Source organism: Tamandua tetradactyla, chromosome 1 (genome assembly GCF_023851605.1).
Source record: "Tamandua tetradactyla isolate mTamTet1 chromosome 1, mTamTet1.pri, whole genome shotgun sequence".
Taxonomy (NCBI): domain Eukaryota; kingdom Metazoa; phylum Chordata; class Mammalia; order Pilosa; family Myrmecophagidae; genus Tamandua; species Tamandua tetradactyla.
In genome coordinates this window covers 68,082,662-68,105,965 of record NC_135327.1, presented here as the reverse complement: position 1 = coordinate 68,105,965, position 23,304 = coordinate 68,082,662, and the positions used below count along the sequence as shown (strand labels likewise).

At 38.0% G+C, this 23,304-nt stretch overlaps 1 long non-coding RNA gene across 3 annotated transcripts in view; it reads left to right on the top strand.

The window, feature by feature from the left end:
* LOC143684782 (uncharacterized) overlaps window positions 1-23,304 on the top strand; it is a 111,376-nt gene that overhangs the window by 11,483 nt on the left and 76,589 nt on the right. For all 3 annotated transcript variants that reach the window (XR_013176166.1, XR_013176168.1, XR_013176164.1), the window contains one exon: window positions 632-705. This is a non-coding gene — a long non-coding RNA (uncharacterized LOC143684782). The remainder of the gene's footprint in view (window positions 1-631; window positions 706-23,304) is intronic.

Below are 23,304 nucleotides of genomic sequence, written 5' to 3'. Positions count from 1 at the left end.
TTGAGGCAAAGGGCCAAGTTTATATCCCCCATAGTCTTCTAGTCTTTAGCTTTGGGTACCACTGGGGAGAAGGTTGATTTTGGGCTCTCTTTGGCTCAAGCATTTCCTAGAGAAGCATTTGGCTGAGGTGTCAGCTGTGAATGTTCCTGTAAGTCAGAAGAATGATCACCTGGTTTCTAAGTGGGAGTTCCAGGTATCACCCACAGCACCCACTAAAGCATCTTCAGAATACATTGTTTCTCCTAAGACCAAACTATTGGTTGTCATTTCTTTAGTCACATAGTAGAAACTTTAAAAGGAAAAAACAATCTTTATTTTCTAATAAATTTAGAATATACCAAATACTTTTACAGATAGTAAAGAGAGTACCTGAATAGCTTTACCCAATTTTCCCTAATGTTGACATCTTACATAAACATGGTATATTTAACAAAACTAAAACATTAATATTGGTACAATGCTATCAACTAAACTGTAGACTTGGTTTTTTTTTTTTCAGATTTTCTCCAGTTATAATGCTATGTCCCTTATTGTTATAGGATATATTCTTAGGATATCACATAACCTTTAGTTGTTATATCCCTTAGCCTTGTGAAAGAAAATGTATTTGACAATTAATGATATTTTTCAGGCTCTTAAATAAGGAGAACATTTGTTAATGAGGACATTTTCAAAGAAAAGAAGGAGCTATAAGAGTTTATAGAGGTAAGTACACAATCATCAAGGAATTGTGGTGGGGAGCTTTATCTCAGAAAATGCCTGGGTAGGGTGGATGGATTCCTAAACCCTCCTGTTTTCTAGGAACATGGGGCTCAAAGTTCAACCTTGTCAGTTTCCCCCAGTCTGCAAGAAATCCTGTTTTCCCTTGTCTTCTATGATCTTGACACTTTTGAGGAGTACTGGTCAAGTATTCTTCAATACTTGAAGAAACCCAAATTTGGGTTTGTCTAATGTTTTCTAATGATTAGACTGTGGGTATGGATTCTTGAAAAGAATACCACAGAAATAATTGTCCTTCTTATCATATCATATAAGAAAGTAGATAATATAACCATGACTTATTGTTGGGATGAAATTCTCCCCGTCTTAGATCCTCAATGGAATCCCAGGGTAGAAGAGTGAAAAGGATTGCCATTAGTTTCCTTCCATTATGGGCACTGTTAAAGATCCCCAAGTCATGCATTGTGTCAATCAAACTCAGTACACTGTTCCCTTTATTTGTACAGCTGATAGAGGATCAGTTTAATTTAACAATGGAAAGCAGCATTCAAAATAAAATAAAGAAGAAAAATAACTATTTTATGCTATCTTTTGTAGTTATTTTATGTAACTACTAATGACTTCTTTGACCATTCAAGGAACTTGACTGAAGGAGGTAAGATTTCTAGAGATAACAAGTAGAAGAGTGAAACAATGAAGGTCAGAGATTTTAAAATGAAGAGTCACATACTGGCCCAGAACCAATGTTTTGAAATATTGATGTGCCATCATGCATGGAAGGAATTAGATTTGTAATATAAAAAAGAACAGGGACAAATAAGGGAGCTTGGGAGACATTCCTGATTCCTTCTCCCTTCACATTTCATAAGAAAGTGTTTTCCAAATTGCATCAGTGTTATTTGCTAAATATTTGTGAAATCCACTTTTCCTTCCCAACCTGTTAACTTAGTTCAGGTCCATTTATCTCTCACAGAGGCTTCTGTACCAGACTGCTTCCCTGCATTTAGTCTTATACCCATCAATCCTATTTCTATGGAGTATACAGAATGTTTCTTGTAAAGTCAATCCTTTCAGTCATCCCTGGCTCTCTTACTCTTCACCATAACAAAAGCAAACTCAGATGCATAGATTTTTCCCCAGAAAATTTTTCTGAACGCTATGTCTTTGATTATTTAATTCTTGATGTCTGGAATGCTTTTCCCAATTCTTCTCTGGATTTCTCCTACCTATTGTTTAAGAATTATTCTCAGTTTCACATTACATAGGCACCTCACCTGGAGTTCCTGATAGTTGGCAAGGTACCTCTACAATCAGGTCTCTGAATCATGCTGCTGAGTTAATCAGACAGCCTATGGTGACCCACACATCTGCCCTCAATCAGCTGTGTGAGAGTGTGGACAAGTTGCATTACTTTCTGAGCCTCAGTTTCCTTATTTAACAAAAAAAGGATGATTATCTCCAACAAATGGTGCTAGGAAAACTAAAAAATGAATTTGGACTTCTAATTCACATCACATTAAAAAATTAACACAAAATGGATGAATGACCTAAATATGAAAACTAAAGTCTTAAAACTCTTATAAGAAAATATAGTGAAAATCTTCATGACCTTGTGTTTGGCAAAGGCTCTTAGACATAACTCAAAAAGCATAAGCGGGCGGGCCGCGGTGGCTCAGCGGGCAAAGTGCTTGCCTGCTATGCCGGAGGACCTCGGTTCGATTCCCGGCCCCAGCCCATGTAACAAAAACGGAGAAACAAAATACAATAAAACAAGAAAATGTTTCCCTTTCTTCCTCCCTTCCTTCCTTCCTTCCTTCTATCCTTCCTTCCTTCTCTCTGTCTTTCCTTTAAAAAAAAAAAAAAAAAAAAAAAAAAAGCATAAGCAACAAAAGAAAAAAGTAAATTGAACTCCATCAATGTTAAAAAACAGTTTACATCAAAAGACAATATGAAGAAAGTGAAAAGGTAACCTAAAGAATAGTATAAAATAGTTACAAACCATATGTCTGATGAGGGTTTAATATCCAGGCTATACAGAAAATATCTACAGGTCACCAACCAAAATACAAACAAACTAATTAAAGCATAGTCAAAGGGTGTTGTTTTCATTTGTTAAAGCTGCTGGAACACAATATACCAGAAATGGAATGGTTTTCCATTTAGTAAATGGTAAAAAGATAATTTACTAAGTTACAAGTTTATAGTTATAAAGCTATAAAAATGCCAAACTAAGGCATCCAGGGAAAGATATCTTGACTCAAGAAAGACAGATGGGCCCGGAACATCTCTGACAGGCACATGGCTAGCATCCGCTGGCGTCTTTGGCTTCTGGTTTCAAACAGCTTCCATGGGGGTGTTTTCTTTCTGCATCTCCAAATGTCTGGTTTTCATGTTGGTTCTGTCAGCTCTGTCAGCTCTGAAACTAATTATAAAATATTTTCCTCTTAAAGAACTCCAGTAAGCAACCCAACCTTAAATAGATGGGGACACATCTCTATGAAAACCACTCAATCGAAAAAAACCCACCCAACAATATTTAATCAGGATTAAAGAACATGGCTTTTCTGGAGTACACAACAGTTTTGAACCAGTACAGATACGAATAATAATTTCTCCAAAGAACATTTTGGTGGTTTGAAGCTGTATGTATCTCAGAAAAACATGTTCATAAAGTTAATTCATTCCTATGGCTGTGATCCCATTGTAGGTAGGAACTTTTGAAGCATTTACTTTGGTTGTGTCCTACCTCATTCAGAAATGGGTCATAATCTTATTAGTGGATTCACTTATAAGATAATGAAATTCAGAAATAGAAGAAAGCCACAGGAAACATGAGGCTGGACAATGATGGAATCCAGAAGATAAATTAGATGCCAGAAGAAGCTGCCATGCACCTTGTCATGTTACAGAGGAGCCAAGGGTTGCCGGCAGATGGTCCCAGAATGCTGGTCTTCAGGGAGAAAGTCCTTGATTATTGCCTCAATGTTGCCTTAATTTGGACTTTTTTTAGCCTCAAAATAGTAAGTTAGTAAATTACCATTGAGCAGCCTAGGAAGCTGAAACTAATGTATACAAATGGCCAATAAGCTCATGAAAAGATGCCCAACATCATTAACCATTAGAGATATGCAAATCAGAACCACAAGAGATAGTTCTGCTACTAGGCAGTAAATCCTAAAATCTTCTAGGATAACTATTATTAAAACAAGGAAAGATAACAAATGTTGGCAGGAATGTGGAGAAATAGGAATCCTCATACATCTTTGGTAGGAACAAAACCTAGTGTAGCCACAGTGGTAAACAGTTTGGAGGTTCTTCAAAAAAGTTAAATGCAGAATTAGTATATGCAGTTGTAATTCCTCATAGAGGTATCTACCTCAAAAAATTGTAAGCAGGGACTCAGTTATTTGTACACCAGCATTTCTAACAGCATTTTCACAATAAACAAAAAATGAAAGCAGCCCAAGTATCTCTTGACAGATAAATGGATAAACAAAATGTGGTATGTACATACACACACACACACACACACACACACACACACACACACACACACAATGGAATATTATTCAGCAATGTAAAGGAATTAACTACTGATACATGCTACCATAAAGATGAACCTTGAAACATGCTAAGTGAAATAGGCCAGATACAAAAGGAGAATAATTGTATGAATGCACTTGCATGAAATATCTAGAAAATGTGAATTCATTGAGACAGAAAGTGGGTTAGAGATTTCCAGGGGTGATAAGAAGGGACAATGGAAAATTACTGCTTAATGGATATAGAGTTTCTCTTTTGTATGATGAAAACTTTTGGTAATGGATAGTGGTGATGGTAGTACAACATTATGAAGACAGTCAATACCACAAAATTGCACACTTAAAAGATGGGCAAATTAAAAATGCTATGGTATATATGTGTTGCCAAAATAAAAAATAAATAATATAAGGATGATAAAAGTGAATCCTTTGGTTGGGAGGAATAATCCGTATTCAGTGCTTAGCAGAGAGTCTGGCATATTCTAGATATCAGTAGTTTATTAGTAATGTTACTTCTACTGGTGCTGGTGTCGTTAATTTCTGTGTCTCCCACAGTAGACTGTGAGGCCCTAAAAGGCAGTATTTATGCCAGAATCATCTCTGACTCATAGCCCAGTCCCTGCTATATGGTGCTTTTCAATAACTATTTGATAAAGGGAGGATGGCAGGAAAACAAGGAGATAATTATGCTCATTTCTTAACAATATCAAATGAAAGTTATTTCATATGCCTAATACACACTACTCATAAAATAAATTTCATATAAAAATGTGAATCATTGACAAACAATGTTGATCAATATTGAAAATACTTGAATAGTCCAAATTAAAGTATATGAAATTCAGCAGAAAGAATCAGAATAGGAATAATTGCCTAACTCTGTTTTTCTTTAACATCTTTCCATAAACATTTATTTTAAAAAATAATGAGGCAGTGGAAGAATGTCCAAATGGAAAAAGTTCTGCTCAGCCAAAAATGCCAAAAGATTTCTAAATTCTAGACCTTATTTCAAGAAATGCCCTACTCACTATTAAATAAGCTTTGGGAAAATGCTTAATGTTCATCCAGACGCATTCCTTGATGCTAAGAATGACTTCAGTTCCTGTCTGACCTTTTGTCTAGGGTTTCCTATAGAGAAAATACATCAGAAATAGTTGCACAATGACTTCTAAGACACTAACCAGGAGGGACAGGGAGCTGAGCACAGATTGCTCATATCCCACTTTGGTCTACAAATCAGATATGGGAAAAGTGGGATCAAGGAAAATACATTATTGGGCATAGCTCTAAGTTCAGAGCTTCTTTGCTTTAATGTCCAGAAGACAATGAAGTAGGGAATCCCATAAAACAATTACAACGTAATTTAAATAGTGCATATTTGAATTCTGCAGAAAATTTTAGAATTGGACATTTCCAATTCTACCTTATCAATATTTTTAAGCAGTTTTATTGAGATATATTCATACTTTGTTAAATCCATCCAAAGTATACAATCAATAGCTCTCAGTATAATGAGAGTATTATAATTCATCACCAAAACCAATTTTAGAACATTTTCATTAGTCCAAAAAAGAAAAACCCTATACTCATTATATTCCCCTATTGCTGACACTTAGCATTAGTAAGATACCCTTGCTACAATTGATGAAAAAATATTGAAACACTGCTATTAACTATAGTACATAGTTTACATTATGTGTATTTTCCCCATATATCACCCTTTTATTTACACCTTGCAATAGTGACATACATTTGTTATAGTTCATGAAAGAACGCTCTTATATTTGTACTATTAACCAAAGATATCATGTGAGGAGTGTACTGCGTCATACAGTGTCTCATGATTTATCTTCTGGCTTTCCTTCCACTACACGACCCTAAACTCCCCCTTTCAACCATATTCACACAAAATTCAGCACTGTTCATTATACTCACAGTAATCTACTACCATCACCTTCATCTATTTCCAAACATTTACAATTAAACTAATTAAAAATTCTGTACAAATTAAGCATCAGCTCCCCATTCTCTACCCTAATTCTATTTCCTGGTAGCCTATAATTCTATGAGTTTGCTTTTTAGTGAGATCATTAAATTAGTGAGATCACACAATGTTTGTCTTTTTATGTCTGGCTTATTTCACTGAATATAATGTCCTCAAAGTTCATCCAGATTGTTGAATGCATCTGGACTTCATTAATTCTTATAGCTGAATAATAGTCCATCGTATATTGTTTTGTGGCTGAAGCTGCTGGAATGTAATATATCAGAGCAGAAATGGGTTCGCTTTTACAATGTGAATTAACAAATGTACAGTTCTAAGGCTGTGAAAATGTCCAGTTGAAGCAATCAATAGGACCGATACCTTTTCTGAAGAAAGATTGCTTGATCTGGGCTTCCTCTGTCAGATGGAAAGGCAAATGGTTAGCGCTTGCTGGTCCTTTGCTCCCAGGTCTCATTGCTTTCAGCTTCTGATTCCTGTGGCCTCCTCACTGAACTTCTGTTGGTCCTTTCTTGACACCTCTAGGATCTCTCTTCAAGCTGAGTATTTCTTCCTGAGCTTCCTGGTGTTTGTCTCTTATATCTTCATAAAGAACTCCAGTAAATGATTAAGACCCACCCTGAATTGGGTGGGTCATATCTCAATTGAAACAACCTAATCAAAAGATCCCACCCACAATAGGTCTGCACCCACAAGAATGGTTTAAAAGAGCATGGCCTTTTCTGGGGTGCATAGCAGCTTCAACCCAGCACATACATATATAGCACATTTTGTTTAACCATTCATTGGATGATGGACACTTGGGTTGCTTCCATCTTTTGCCAACTGTGAATGAAATAACTATGAACATTGGTGTGCAAATGTCTGTTTTTTGTCCCTGCTTTCAGTTCTTCTGGGTATATTCCTAGCAGCGGGATTGTCTGATCATATGGAAATTCTATACATAGCTTCCTCAGGAACCATGAAACTGTCTTCTACAGCAGTTGCACTATTTCACATTCCCACCAAGAGGGAATGAGTACCCCTTATTTCTCCACATCCTAACTGTAGCATTCAGTTTGTTTTTGTTTTTGTTTTTTTCAGTACTGGTTATCCTAGTAGGAGTGAAATGATATCTCATGATTTTGATTTGCGTTTCCCCAATCACTAGTGATGTTAAGCATCTTTTCATGTGCTTTTTTTTAGCCATTTGTATTTCCTCTTTGAAAAAATATCTATTTAAGTAATCTGCCCGTTTTTATATTGGGGTGTTTATCTTTTTATTATTGAGTCGTAGAATTTCTTTACATATTCTGAATATTATCCTTATCAGATATGTGGTTTCCAAATATTTTCTCCCATTGAGTAGACAGCCTTTTCACTTTCTTCACAAGGTCCTTTGAAGCACAAATCTTCAATTCTGAGGAGGTACCATTTGTCTATTTTTTCTTTTTTTGCTTGTGGTTTAGGTGTAAGGTCTAAGAAGCCATCAGTGACCACAAGATCTTGAAGATACTTCTCTACATTTTCTTCTAGAAGTTTTATGGCCCTGGCTCTTATTTTTTAAGTTTTTGATTCATTTCGATTTCATTTTTGTATAAGATATGAGATGGGGTCCTCTTTCATTCTTTTGTATATGGATATCCAGTTATCACAACGCTATTTGTTGAAGAAACTATTCTGTCTCAGTTGAGTGGGCTGGGAAGCTTTGTCAAAAATCAATTGACCATTGATGTGAGCATCTATTTCTAAACTCTAAATTCTATTCCATTTGTCAATATATCAATTTTTATTTTAGCACCATGCTGTTTTGATCATTATAGCTTTTTAATATGCTTCAAAGTCAGGAAATGTGAGTCCTCTATCTTCATTTTTCTTTTTCAAGATGTTTGTGGCTATTTGGGGCCTCTTAACTTTCTAAACAAATTTGAAAATTGGCTTTTCCAGTTCTACGAACTGAAGTCATCTGGTCCTGTTTTTTTTTTGCTGTTGCAAGATTTTTGATGACTGATTTTTTATGACAATCTCATTGCTTGTAATTGGTCTATTAAGCACTTCTATTTCTTCTACAGTCAGTGTAGGTTGCTGCATATTTCTAGCAATTTGTTCATTTCATGTAAGTTCTATAATTTGTTGGCATATGGTTGTTCATAGTATCCTCTTATGATCTTTTTTAAGTTTTGTGGGGACAGTAGTAATGTCTCCCCTTCTCATTTCTGATTTTATTTATTTATATCTTGTCTTCATTTTTTGTCATTCTAGCTAAATGTTTTTCAATTTTATTCACCTCAAAGAACCTACTTTTGGTTTGTTAATTCTCTCTATTGTTTTTTTAGCCTCAATTTCATTTATTTATGCTCTAATTTTTGTTATTTCTTTCCTTCTGTTTGTGTTGGAATTACTTTGCTGTTCTGCTTCTAGTTCCTCCAAGTGTGCAGGTAGGTCATTTATTTCAGCTCTTTCTTTCTTTCTTTTTTTTTTTTTTTTGCATGGGCAGGCACTGGGAATTGAATCTGGTCTCTGGTATGGCAGGCGAGAACCCTGTCTGCTGAGCCACCATGGCCTGCCCTCTTCTTTTTTAATGTAGGTGTTTAGGGCTATACATTTCCCTCTCAGTGCTGCTTTTGCTGCATCCCATGTGTTTTGATAAGTGTTTTCTCATTATCCTTCATCTTGAGATATTTACTGATTTTTCTTGCAATTTCTTCTTTGATGGATTGTTTAAGAGTGTGTTGTTTGACACTCATATTTGTGAATTTTCTAGTTCTCTGACTGTTATAGATTTCAAGCTTCATTCCATTATGGTCAGATAAAGTGCTTTGTATAATTTCAATCTTTTCAAACTTATTGAGACTTGTTTTGTGACCCAACATGTAGTCTATCTTGGAAAGTGATTCACAAGCACTTGAGAAGAATGTTTATCTTTCTGTTTTGGAGAGTAATATTCTGTGTATGACTATTAGATCTGTCTCATTTATCATATTACTCAAGTTTCTCTTTTGCCTTACTGATCCTCTGTCTAGATGTTCTAATAGTTTCCAACTGTTATTTTATAGATGTCTATTTCTCCTTCAGTTTTGTCAGTGTTGCCTCATGCATCTTGGTGCCTCCTGGTTAGGTATATATTTATGAGTGTTTTTTCTTCTTGGTGGATTTCCACTTTAAGTGCTATATAATGTCCTTCTTTGTCTAGTATAATAGTTTTTCATATAAAGTCTATTTTGTCTGATATTACTATAGCTACCCCAACTATTTTTTATTACAATTTGTATGGGATATTATTTTCCAGCCTTTTATTTTCAACTCATTTGTGTCCTTGGGTGTAAGATGATGCTCATGAAGACAACATGCAGATGGATCATACTTTTTTATCCATTCTTCCTAACTGTGTCTTGGTTGGGAATTTTAATCCATTAACATTTAATGTTGTTACTGGAAAGATAGTACATACTTCAACTGTTTTATCCTTTGGTTTTATATGCCATATCTTATTTTTGCCTCTCCTTTTTTTCTTTGGGCTGTCCTCACTGATAATCTTCATTTCTGTACTCTCCTTCTTCTTTCTTGTCTTTTTCAGCCTGCAGAACTCCCTTGAGTATTTCTTGTATGGCAGGTATTTTGTTCATGAACTAACTCACTCGGTTTCTGTTTACTGGTGTAAATTTTAAACTCTCCCTCATTTTTGAAGAACAGATTTGCCAGACAAAGAATACTTAATTGACAGTTTTCTTTTTCCAGTATGTTAAATATATAATACTTCTACCTTCTTGCTCCATTTTGGCTGAGAACTCAGAACTTAATCTTATTGCTGTACCTTGTATGTGACAAATTACTGTTCTCTTACTGCTTTCAGTATTCTCTCTTTAGTTTGACATTTGGCATTCTGATTAATATGTGTATCAGAGTAGGCCTAGTAGGATTTATTCAGTTTGGAGTATACTGAGCTTCTTGTATATATATATTTAGGTCTTTCGTAAAAGTTGGAAAATTTTCCACCTTTTATCTTCAAATATTATTCTGCCCCCTTTCCCTTCTCTTCTTCTTCTGGGCCTCCCATGATGCATATGTTTGTGCATTTCATGCTGTCATTCATTTCCCCTGGACCTGGATGATTGTTTTCCCTTTTTTTCCCTGTATCTGTTCTTCTGTCTGTGAGACTTCAAATGCCCTGTCTTCCAATTGACTGAATCTTTCTTCTGCTTCTTCAAATCTGCTGTTGTATGCTTCTGGAGTATTTTAATCCCTTCTATTGTCCCTTTCATTCCTATAAATTTTGTTATACTTCTTTTCATACTTTCAAGTTTTTCTTTGTACTCAGCCAATGTCTTTATGAAGATATTCTTTATCTTTTTAGCCACATTTTCCTTCATCTCCTTGAACTGATTTAGATTTCTTTGAACGTCTTAGATTAGTTTTCCAAATTCTGTGTCTCCTCTGTAGTTTTTATTTATTTCTTTGAGTAGGCCATATTTTTCTTTTGCTTACTATGACTTATTGTTTTGTTTGTTTGTTTGCTTTGTTTTCATTTTTGTACGACTAGACTTCTGATTTTCTTGATGGGTTTTCTCCTCAGGTCAGTTTCCCTCTCTTGTCTAGGGTTTTGGTTTTGATTGGCTCTGTGTTAAGGCTTTTCATTGACTCTTGGTTTTTCAATAATTTTCAGTCAAAACAGGGCCAAGGACCTAAGAAGAGGGTGCAGAGCAATTCCAAAGGGCCCTTGGGACAGGGTCAGGAAAGACACCAAAAAGCTTTTTTGCCATTTCCCTGATATTATACTTTCCTGGCCTGCCTAGCAGATGGTGCTCTTTAGTAAACTGTTCCCTGTAGCCCTAAAAAGACAGCATGTGCTTTAAGTCCACTAGCTCTGCCCCTGTTAGAGTGGGTCATAACAATGGCCAATGGTGTGATAGCCCCTGTTTGGGGTGGGCTAAAACAATAGGACCCAGTGGTCTAAATTCATTGGCCAAAAGCCATGATCTGCAGGTGTTTGTACCCCAGCTCCCCTATTCTTGGGGAGGAGTGCTTCCATGTCCCTCTCCATCCACAGCAGCTAGCCAGCCAGGGGCTAGCCAAGTCTGGTTGCCTTGAGAGCAGTTCATAGGCACCAGCAGCTGGAGCAGAACAAGTTACTCCTAGTTTTTCACTGCAGTTTCTCAGTCTCTGTGTCACACTCTTCCCTGGATGCTGTACCGTGCAACCCTGGTCTTCAGAGCCCCAGAGCAGCTGTTTCAGACAATTTCTGCCTGTCCCGTAGCTGTCCTTGGAGACAGAGTGAGCCCTGAAACTCTCTAGTCTACTATCTTCATCAGCAGTTCTTCTGTGGCTGGATTTTGTATGAAAGTCTTGAGTCTTGTCATTCATCAATTATTTGTCCTTTAAATAGGGCAATCATGGAAGGCTGCTCCCTCCTCTTTGGGTTCTTTGGTTATGGCTGCCATGCTGGAGCAACTCCTTGTTATAAGTGAGAAGTCCACAGTTCCAGGAGGGAGGTCCCTTCCAAGGCTACATGGAGGTGGCATTTGGTGGATGTCTTCTTCCAGAAGGCTTGGAACATCTCTGGCTGGAGCAGTGCCTCCTCCTTTCCTTGTATTGGCATTTAATAGAGTTCCCAACTGCATCATTATAACACTAGCCCTCTATTTTGCAATATTTTTCCTTTTCATCATAGTACAAACATGGTGTAAATATTTTGTACTTTAACACCATTATTTTTGCCTTTTGCTACAGCATAACCCAAGGAAGAAATTGTTTATATTCTCTGTCTCCAAGTTTCGTCCTTCCATTCTCTCTCGAATCCCCTCCAACTAGATGAAGATTCCTTCTTTCCAATGCAGATACTTTCATCAGATTCACTAATAAATTCTGTTTTATTGAAACAAATAGGAAACTCTCATCCTCATTACACCAGGCCTTTAATCAGCATTTGACACATTGGCAGTTACATTCTTTTTAAAAAAATATTTTCTTCGTTTGGCTTTCATGACATTCAGTCTTCCTGCTTTCTCCTCCACTTCATTTGTTCCTCTCTCAAATCTCATAAATAGTTTTTGATCTTCTGTTCTCTAACTACACTTACTCTTTTAAAGCCAGGCCTTAAGTGCTGAAAACATCCCAAATGTTCTGTCTTTTGTCTTGATGCTTCTGCTATACCAGATTAGCATACATGGGGCCCACTGACATATCCATGTCTAGATAACAACCATTTCAACTTGACATGTCTAAAATTGAACTCTTATCTCCCCAAACCCCTCATACTTCTTCCTATATCTAAGTCCCCTGCAAATAACTTCTTTCTCCAATGGAATATGCCAACACCTTCAGATTCTCATGGACTCATCTCTCCTCTTGGCTCTCACCCAGTTTAGCATCTTTATCACTTTCTACCCTGGACTGCTGCAGATGGACACTGACCTACCTGGCTTCTCAATCTCAATGTTGTCCCTAGAAATTTTTTATATAGAGCAGTCAGTCTGATCAATCCTTTTAAATTATAAGTTTGATCATGTCACTTCACAGAAAAGCTTCTGATAGCTTTTTATCATAATTGGAATAAAATTTAATTATGGTAATTTGTGTCTTTTAAAGAATTTCTCTATTTTACCTAAGATGTTGAATTTGTTGGCACAAAGTTGTCCCTAATATCTTATTGTTTTCCATTTAATATTTGTAGGATCTCTATTGGTACCTTTTCTCCATTTCTGTTATTGGTTCTCTCTCTATATGTCTGTATGTCTGTCTCTCTCTCTCTGTCTCTCTGACTCTCTCTCTCCTCTAGCTGGAGATTTGACAATATTAATAAACTTTTTAAAGTACAAACTTTGGGTTTCACTGAATTTCTCTATCAACCTGACACTGAATGGAGAGCTTTTTTATTGAAGGGCAGGCAGATATGGAATCTGCTCTACAAGATCCTCTGGAATTCCTCTCCAGAGAATGTGCTCATCCTCTCTTCTGTATTATCACTGACTATGATAATACAGAATGCCTGTCACATATTACATATCCATTTGCCTGAATTACTCCATGAAAACCACTGTATTTACCAGTTGTAGATTTTCTGTTTTGTTTTTTTCATCAGACATTTATACAATGGCTTTCATGGTAGCATTATTACCCTACCTATTCTGGTTTGCTAAACCTGAAAATAATGTAATATACCAGAAATGGACTGGCTTTTAGTAATTTATTGTCTTACAAGTTTACAGTTCTATGGCTGTGAAAATGTCCAAGTTAAGGCATCAACAGAGTAATACTTTGTCTGAAGACTGGCTATCAGCAATCTTGAACTCTTCTGTTACATGGGAAGGCCTACATGATGGCATTTGCTGGTCCTTCTTTCCAGGTTTCATTGCTTCCAGTTTCTGGTTTTAGTGGCTTCTTCTCCAAACTTCCTTATGTTTTTCTCCTTTAGCTTCTATGGGGATTTTTTCTGTATGTTTCTCTCTCTTTTATCTTCTTATAAAAGACTGCAGTAAGAGGATGAAGACCCACCTTGAATGAGGTGGGCTATATCTATTGAAATAACCAAATCAGGAAGGTCTTCCTACAATAGGCCTATACCTGCAAGAATAGACTAAAAGAACATGGTCTTTTCTGGGGTGCATATGACTTCAAACCATTCACCACTCAAACCTGAAATCCCTTTTCTATTCATTTCCTATACATTCTTCAAGACTCCTATTAAATGCCACCTCATCCAGGTAACCTTTGCAGTTTCAATCAGTCAACTCTGATCTTTTCTTGGAATCTGCAGCCACCCTAGATTATATGTCTCTGCATTACTCATTCAGTGTCACTTTCTACTGTCCTCCAAAGTTACCTCTGTTACTGCTTCATCTGTCCTGGCAGATTCAGCATTTTTTGAAAGCAGTCCATTTTTATATATTTATATTAACTTTTTCAACACACACCACTCTATGGTTGAGAGAAGAGGAGAAAAGAGAAGGGAAAATGAAGGAAAGGAAAAAGCGTGGGAGGTAAGGGAGAAAAGAGAAGAAAGGAAAACATATGAAAAAAAGAATCTAAAAGAAAAGTCAGAGTTGTAGGCTACTTGATTTTAAATTTCACTTCTGTCATTGCTATCTATGAGACCTTGAGCAAGTTCATCATAAGTGTCATGCCTCACTCTCCTCATTTATAAAATAAAGTCACTAGTGCTCACCTGATAAAGTGGCTGGGAAGATTGTGAATTAAGGTTTAAGTCCCTGTTTTAAGTCTGATATGTAGTAGGCAGTCAATAAATGGTTTTTTTTATTAGTTTTGCTAGTTGAAATTGGTCATAGTGAGTGCTTAGCTACCACTTATTAAATTAAATGCAGTCTCATTAGGAATGTGATTCTACTTTCATCCATGTATGTACCGTTTAAGTGCTGTAATCAGTATTAAAGCAGTGGAAGCGGTTCTTTCAAAGTAATTAAAATGGATTTTGGAGTTAGAGTGCTCTGGGTTTGATTTGCAACTTGTCTCTCATTTTCAAACCATTTTTAAAATGCAAATTAAGAAGAAGATGATGTTGTCTTTGCAATGAGTCCAATACCTGCCTCCTTTTATCTCCTGAAACTTACATATCCGGTAAGGCCCATGTCTCATGTCACTTCTACTCAAACCCAGTTCTTCCTCTTTCCCTCAACTTTCCTACCCTGGGGTGTGGATTCTTCCTCAGAAACCCTCTTCAGTGTAGAAGACAACCAGGAAAGAGGGCTCATACAGACTCATTGGTGGTGAGCATAAGGCATTCACTCCAGTGTCCCCAAGAAGTTGGGCATTGAGAAGTGTCTGCAAAAGTACCCAAGGACAGAGGCTGACAGGACCTCCCAGGAACAAGGCAGACAAGAACCAAGTCTGGATGGGTTGCCACAGCTGGACAGCCAACCAAGACCCCAGGCAGCTCCAAGGCTTTTGTTTGCCCTTCAGCAATGAGAGTTTGTGATCCTTCAATTAAGTTACTAACCACTAGCAACTCTTAATTACTTCCTTAGTTCTTATTTCTATTTTTGATCTTGTAGCAAACTTACTAACTTTTCCTGATTTTTCAGACCAAATTCCATTCAAAAAAAAAAAAAAACCCAGAAAGATGAGGGAGAAAGAGAGAGAGACAGAGAGACACACAGGAGGGAGACAGAGACACAGAGAAAGAGGGAAACAGAGACAAAGAGAGAACAAGAGAGAGAGAGACAGAAAGAGACAAAGAAGATGGAAGAAAGGGAGAAAGAGAGTGGGGACTGGCCTTCCTTATGCAGGCAGTTTTTACATCAGCTGCCCTCATTGGCTTCCTGCGAGCCTGTGGATCAGGTGGCTGACTTGAAGGTCTCATGCCTCCCACCAATGATGCTTAACCAATCATCTATGTACCCATATGGTGTGGAACATGACAGCCCTTGAGGGAGACGTAGCCTAGGCCAGCCTCCCATCCTAACTAACCTGACTGTGCACTAAGCTCTTCACACCATTCTCATCACCACCAGTCTGCACCTGGTTACACTATAAGAAACACTAACAATCCCCCTTAGCTCTGCCTCCACCTGAGGATCCAAAGAGGACAGGGGCTGTGCTCACTAGATATTGAATCAGTTTGCACTTTGATGATCTTAAACACAATTGAAATATGGGAAAATAACATGGATGCTAGGGGAAGCATCCATCCTCTCCCATAATCTCAATTCATAATGAGAACCTTGGTGAATAATTTGTCACTGATTTATCCATTTATTCATCCCGCATTTATTAATTGAGCTCCTTTTACATGCCAGGTAAAGTTATAGGTGCTGAGGATACTATTGAGAACAAAAGGGAGAAAAATCCTTTCATTTGAGGAGCTTACCTTCTAGTGGAGAAACAGACAATAAATGAGATTTTTTTTTTAAAACTAAAATAAGTATTACAGGAGATGGGATAAATGCTGAGGAGAAAACACAATTAAGGAAAAGAAGATAAGGAAGGGCTTGAAACATCGGGGGGGATCAATTTCAGAAAGGTGGCAAGACAAGGTATCACTGTAAAGGACAGTCCTGAGGACAGATGGATGAAAATGAGGGGCCAGCCACCTGGGGGGCTGCCGGCAACCTCTGCAACAGAGCGGACAGACAGGGCTGGCATAGGAGCTAGTAGAGGGAAGTAGCACAAGGAAAGGATGGAAGGAAGTGACCTCTAGGGAGGAGTTGCAGAGAGCAGATGTTGGAGGTCAGTGGGGAGCATCTGGTGATATTAGACCCTGACCTCTTCCTCTGAGGAAGATTCTTTCTTCTGAACAGCGAAACAATCTGACCAGAGTTACACTGTAATGGGAGCACTGATGTAAGAGTTTGTAAAAGAAAAATTTCTAGTTAAAACATCACAAAAACCCACTGTATCCTAGAAAATTATGATACCGTGTCTGGTCAACTCAAGTATTGCTTTAAACTACACCCATGACATGTAATTGCTGCACAGGGTTTAAGCCTAAAGGGACAGCATAATCAGTCTGTCTCTGAATTCAAATTACAAAGACCCCTTGCTGACAGCAGAGTTTATATGGTGAAACTTTGGAAAGTGAGTTAATTCTCATTCCATCCTACTTCCTACTCCCTGAAAGCTTTGCCTGCCTCCACAGCCCCTTGCTAAGCAAATATCTATTTAGGGAAACATCACCACTTCTAGTAACAAGACTTCTTTCTATAAGCACTGGAGCACCATTAACCTTCTTTTGCCACAGACTCAATCATGCCTCTTGGCTGCTATATCACAGCACTATAATTACATTCAGATAATAATTACAGTGATTGCCTCCTACCACCTATCTGGCAGCCTCTTGAGGACAAAGGTAGGGCAGGCTGTGTTCATGAACAGAGCAGCAACTTGGTTGATATTTGGTGAACTAATGGGTAGAACTTGCAACCCTCTTCTCATTCTTATGAGACTTTGTGGTATTTAGAGGCACCCCATTGCATTGAACTGTTTTATTCACATGCCATAAGAAAAATTGAGCTGCTTTCCAATCCATACAGATTTAGAGGAAGAGATCAAAGAACACTTGGAGAGGGTGCCTTTCAAAAAGGTTGACTGTAAACCACAGCCCTTTCCCCATTCAATCACATCCTCATCCTGTGGGCTGGAAGTTGAATGATGGTGAAATCCCCGTGTGGCCAGGATTCGGGGAAGGTGGCATGCCAGACATTTTCTAAGAGCTGAATACACAACCCACCCACCCCCATTGTTTCCAACTATTCCATTAGTAACAGTAAAATTCATTTTTGAGCCTCAGCTTATATATATGGGGCTAAAATTGTGAAAGGGTTATTCCAAGAATAGTGCTCTGGAAGGTTCCAATTAATGATGGGGTAACTGTTCTATATTAAAACCTGACATTTTTTATGAAAAAAAATAATGGTAGCAGATGAATGAAACATGTTCATTAAGTATGAGGCAATGGAAATATTGACATGGTCATTATAGCAAAGGGACTTTCTTAGAGAATAATAAACTCACAGGATTCATAGACCAAAAAAGTCATTGTTTCCCACACATATGGAAATCTAAAGAAGTTAAAGTCAGATAAAAAGAAGATAACACATATGTATATATACATATATATGTTAATAGGTTGTGTAGGGGGTGCAAGTGTAGTTCAGTGGTAGAATTCTCACCTGCCATGCAAGAGACCTGGGTTTGATTCCCAGCCCATGCACTTCCCAAAAAACAAAAACAAACAAATTCAACAAATGGTGGTACAACAATAGGGCACTCACATGGAAAAAGAATGGAGTGTGACCCCAGCCATGCAGCACACACACACAAAAAATGTTATGAATCCTTAAAACAAAAATGAATGCAATATTGTAACAAAAAATATATAATGAGCAATATTCATTTTTTCTATGAAGTACACAGGATAAAAACAACAAACTAGAATGACGAGAAGGAAGGGATATTTCAAAGACACTAAACACTAATATAAACAAAATTATGACCCTACTCTTCTGTGGGACCCATCGGCAGAACATCACAAGTGACTTTTCACATAAATCTGAAAAAAACAAAAGACTATAATTTTCACCACACTCATAGTTAAGCAATAAAGGTGCTATACAGGGCCAGACCTTTTTGGGTTATGACGATTTTCTCCAGTTGCAATTAAGTCTTATCAATTCAGCACTGTCTCTCAGGAGATAGCCGCACTAAGTTTCATCTTGAGACCAAATAATAAATAATTGTCTCATTTGGAAAGAAGGTTTTATCTCTCAAACCCAAAAGTTAATGCATGACTGAGTCATTCCTTACACTTAGCAAAATGATACCTTTCCTTATTTTCCTGAATTTATGTCCTTTAATCTGCCTTTATTTTATTTTCAAAATTCTCATTTATTACCATTTTCAATTTAAGAACTGCCTCTTGACACTGTCTGTGATGTGGAAAGTGCCCATGGTGGCAAGAATCAGTGTATAACCTCTTTGCAGACAGTCCCAGCCACAGGGGTTATACCACTTGTTAGCTCTTTGGTCCCTGGCAAATCCCTTAACCTTTGTGTGCCTCAGTTTCTTCATGTGTGAAACAGGGATGCTGGTATGTGGGTTGTTATAGGAATTAAATGAATCTATACATGCAAATCATTAGATGAGGTTAGACGATGAGCTTTGATGATTATAGTGATTGTTAACAATCAAACAGACCACTGGATTAGAAGGAGACTAAGAATATTAATTTTCTTCCAAGGACGAGAGTTTGTTCATAAAGAAGCAGTGACCCAAGGAAAGGACATGTTCAGAAACTGCCAAACAGAGGCAGAAGGACAAATGTGAGATTGGGGGAATTTCTGGATTGGCTGGGAGAATGGATTAGGTTGTCCATTAACTTATTCTATTGGACTAATTAGATTATTTAATTTTGCTAAAAATACATGGCACCCGTAACGAATGGAGCAGATTCAGATGAAGGGATGGACTTCAGGGAATCAGAACCTGGTCCAGGAGATTCACAAACACATCATGCATTCCTGCAGGACGACTTAATGGAGAATTGGGAAGCATCCTTTGGTGCACTTGGGAAGAAGGGAAGCTGCACATGAATTCAACACAATTTGCTGAGGACTTACTGGGCTCGGTGCCCACTACAGTGTTACAGAGGGAACAAATGCAGACACAGCACTCATTCTAATAAGGAAAGCATATCTTCATTAAAACAAAAGTTAAACATAAATGATAAGTCACAATTGTGAGTATATGAACACAGCTCTTTTGGAACATTAATAAATCTAACCTTGCCAGGAACATTTGAAACAAATAGTGGAAGATAAAGTTGGACTGATTTGTTAAGAGAGGCCAGAGTTTGGAGAGGAAAGTGCGTGGGGGCTATCCTTACCATTCTGAGCTGAAGGTAAATTGGGTTTCTCCTTAGAACATGATGGAGGATGGATTTAAAGCTGGAGAAAGGCATGAAAAGCAAGGAGGGTGGAGAGTCAGGTGTGGGAGGCCACAACAGAACTCTTGTAGGAGCTGCTAACTCCTAGCCCTGCTGATGCATGTACGACTTGTGAAAGCACAGAAGATTCCAGAGCCCCTAGGTGCTGCTGCTGAACCTGAGGATATCTGGCACATGCAGCAACTCAAGGATTGAATATCATCTGTAAGGAGCATTTCTGAATAAAAGATCGGTCCATGTGACCAACATACTTTTTTTTTTCCACAACAGAAAATTGATTGGTGCATTCACTGCAGTGTCGCAATGTAGATTAGACTAGGAAGTGGGGTAAACTGTTGGCTAAGGTTCTCAACAGCAGCAGGGAGTGATGTCACTTTGGCTCTGAAGGCCACTGTCCTATATTATACAAGGCAGTTCACTGGGGACAGTGTCCGCTGAATGGGTCTTTGTTTCCATTATAGGCCATGGTGCCTTAGCCATTCATCAACTCAGCGAATGAAGAAAGAAAGGTAGGTAAGAGCTGTCTACTTGTGGATAAGTCCCCATTACCTGATGGTACAAAGGTTTTCTTTCTCAAGCCTTCTTATGTAAGATGGTCTGTTGGCTTGGGTGCATCCAGGCATTCACAGGAAGGTCAGGTAACAAGAATTGCTCAATAAATGGGCCTCTAAGTGGGGAGCAATGACACTGAAATTGTATTTTTTTAAAGAAGGCATTTGAATGTGATTTGAAATCTCTTGTTCTACTCCAGACATCATCCTTTCTCTGCTGCTATGGAGAGCAGATTGCCTTTCTCTAAGTCAAGTCCCGACGGTCCTTTGTCCCTCAGCTCTGTTTATTGGCTCTCTGGAGCTCTCTTAGTGAGCCCCTAAAGGTCTTTCTCACAGGCAGCTAAGTGACAATCAAGCTTTGTCATGAAAGGAGTATCTTCTTACCAGCTGATGTGCCTTTCGCTTCTGTCACTATAACCTTGAATGCCAAAAAATTTTCCTGTTAGTCTCTCTCTCTCTCTCTCTCTCTCTCTCTCTCTCTCTCTTTCTTGCTCTCGCTCTCAGGGAACTAAACTTTGGGAGATTTATTGAAGTCTGCTCTCATGTCAAAGCCAAGAAACTCTTCTCTTCCCTCTGGATGTGGAAACTACAGATGTAAGGGGATGTCCAGGATTGGAGGCGTGCTGGAAAGGGTTAGCAGCAGATCATGAAGACAAAAGCAGAAAGGGCTTGAATAGAACATGTGTATTTGAATCTTCACAACCCCACTTGCAAGATAAAAAAAAATTGGATATGTTCAATAACCTTTGCAAACCTCAATTTCCTCATTCATGTAATGGGCATGTAAAATCCTTGCAGGGTATTTGTGAGGGTTCTGTTCTATTTTAAGGTAAAAAGTGTGATAAGACTATCATTGTTATTAGATACAATGAAGTTTCAGCTTTATTAGAAGCACAGAGTAAAGAACTCTTCCAAAATAAAATGAACCTTACTTAGGAATTCCACATCCAAGGAAGAGCACAGCCTCTAGGAGATATAAACTCATCTAAAAACAAAGGTACAGAATGTTCCTAGAGAGAAGGAAAGCTTTCCATAAATATTCATTGAACACAATCTTGGGATCAGCCTGTATGTTTGACCTCATTTCTCAGGCTAATGAGGAAACTGAGATATGCGTGTAGAACTAGGGGCACAAAAAGGAACAGAATACATCTAGTACTGGGGAAGAATCCTACGTATGGAACTCTTGGAGTTGGAGAAGAGGCAAGAGAAAAGAGCTACGGAAGAAGGAGGTGTATTCTCAGCTTTCGACAAAAAAAGATAGACACTAGACCATATTAAGGAAGCATAATGAGATGGAATAGAAGATCTATATCTCTGAATCCAGCACATTTAAACCCAACTTTTCTCCCACAGAATGTTGGCAGTTGGCTGGGATCAATAATCACCCATAGGAAGCAGGAAAGCATTGCCAAACCATATCACCCTGTTTCATGTTCCTATTTAGCTGTTTAAAGATGGCAGGAAGATAAGACTAGTTGACTTTGTTTTCTGAGGCCCATCCTTTCAGGCACAGCAGCCCATCATTCAATTTTCCTCTGGTTCAAGCAACATCATTAAATAGGTGCCTTCTCCATGTCTGACCATTTAAAGATGAGAGCGTGATCCACTTGACCCACCATTTTTGCTTTTGTTCTAATCCATACTACCAGATTATTTCTATTTGCTAGAGGTAAACATAGTCTTTGATTATAGATCAGCTTTCTTCTGGGACTGATTTTGATTTGCTTACTTAGCATTCCTTAAACAAATTGGATTATGATCCTCTTCAGCTTGACTTGGAATTTCAAGAGACCTGAAGCTTCCCACTCCTGTAGACTAGACTATAGGAATCTATGAATGCCCATGCACACTTTCAGTCTTTGGATCAGAGAGATGCAAATAGCCTGGTGAGAGCTGTCCCTGGCACAGTCTGTTTTGGGCCTCTTCTTTTCTTATCTGAATAATTAAGCAAATCCTTACAGACTTCCCTCAATAGATTTTCCTTCCTGCATCAAAAGGAAAGAATTTTCTATAACAGCTGTTCTTCAGTTAATATCTGGCCCCTGTTTCATTTGTCCTCTAAAATTACTAACTGGTGACAAAAGGAATGAACAATAGCAAACAGGTTTAATAGGGAAGCTCTAAAACTGATGGTTTCCACCCAGATTCATACTTTGGTTGTGTCATGACCCCTATGGACCTTAATACAAATTCTTTTCGCAACCACAGTCCCTTATGACTACAGCAAGGGACATGAGTGTCCTGAGTTTGATGACGTGGATAGGAAATACTGGATGTTTGCAGAGACTCTCCATGTGGGTGCACTGTGCCCAGCTACTTCCCACAAACCCTGAGCCAGTCGTTTCAATTCTCCAGGTAAAGCTGTTATGACTCCCACTTCCTACAGAACAATGGTTGTGGTAGTTACGTACCTCCAAAAAAATATGTTCTTAATCTTAATCCACATTCCTGTAGCTGTGAACCCAATGTAAGCAGATCTTTTTGATGATGTAATTTTTTAACATCATCAAAGTTAAATTGTGGGGGACAGAACCATGGTAGACTTAATCTAGATTACCAGACTACACAGCCTTAATGAGAGAACCTAGCAGTTAGAAGCCAGAAAGGAGAGGATAGCATCATGTTATGGAAGTCAGAGATACTCCAGGATTGCTGAGAGCTGGCACCAGAACACTACAGTCTTTGGGAAGAAAGCATAACTGAAATGAAACCTCGATTTTGGACCTCTTCTAGACTCCAAACCATAATCTAATAAATTCTTGTTGTTTGAGTCAATCCTTGGTGGGGTGTTTGTGATAGCAGCTCTGGCAAACTAAAATAATGGTCAAACACCTTAGCATTTTTGGATTTTTATGCAAATTTAATGAGGTAATTTTTAAAGGAGTGTATTAGTTAAGGTTCTCCAGAAAAACAGAACCAACAGATATATACATTGCTATGGGCAACCTCCTTTGTTGATTGTAGATGCAATCTACAAATACCCATAGTAATATGGGTGTATTTGGTAGATGAGACTTGATTCTACAATCAATCCTGCTTGACCAGACAACTGGATACCATCATCTAGCCAAGTAGATACCTGGGCTAAACCATCATAACAAATTCACCAATCTC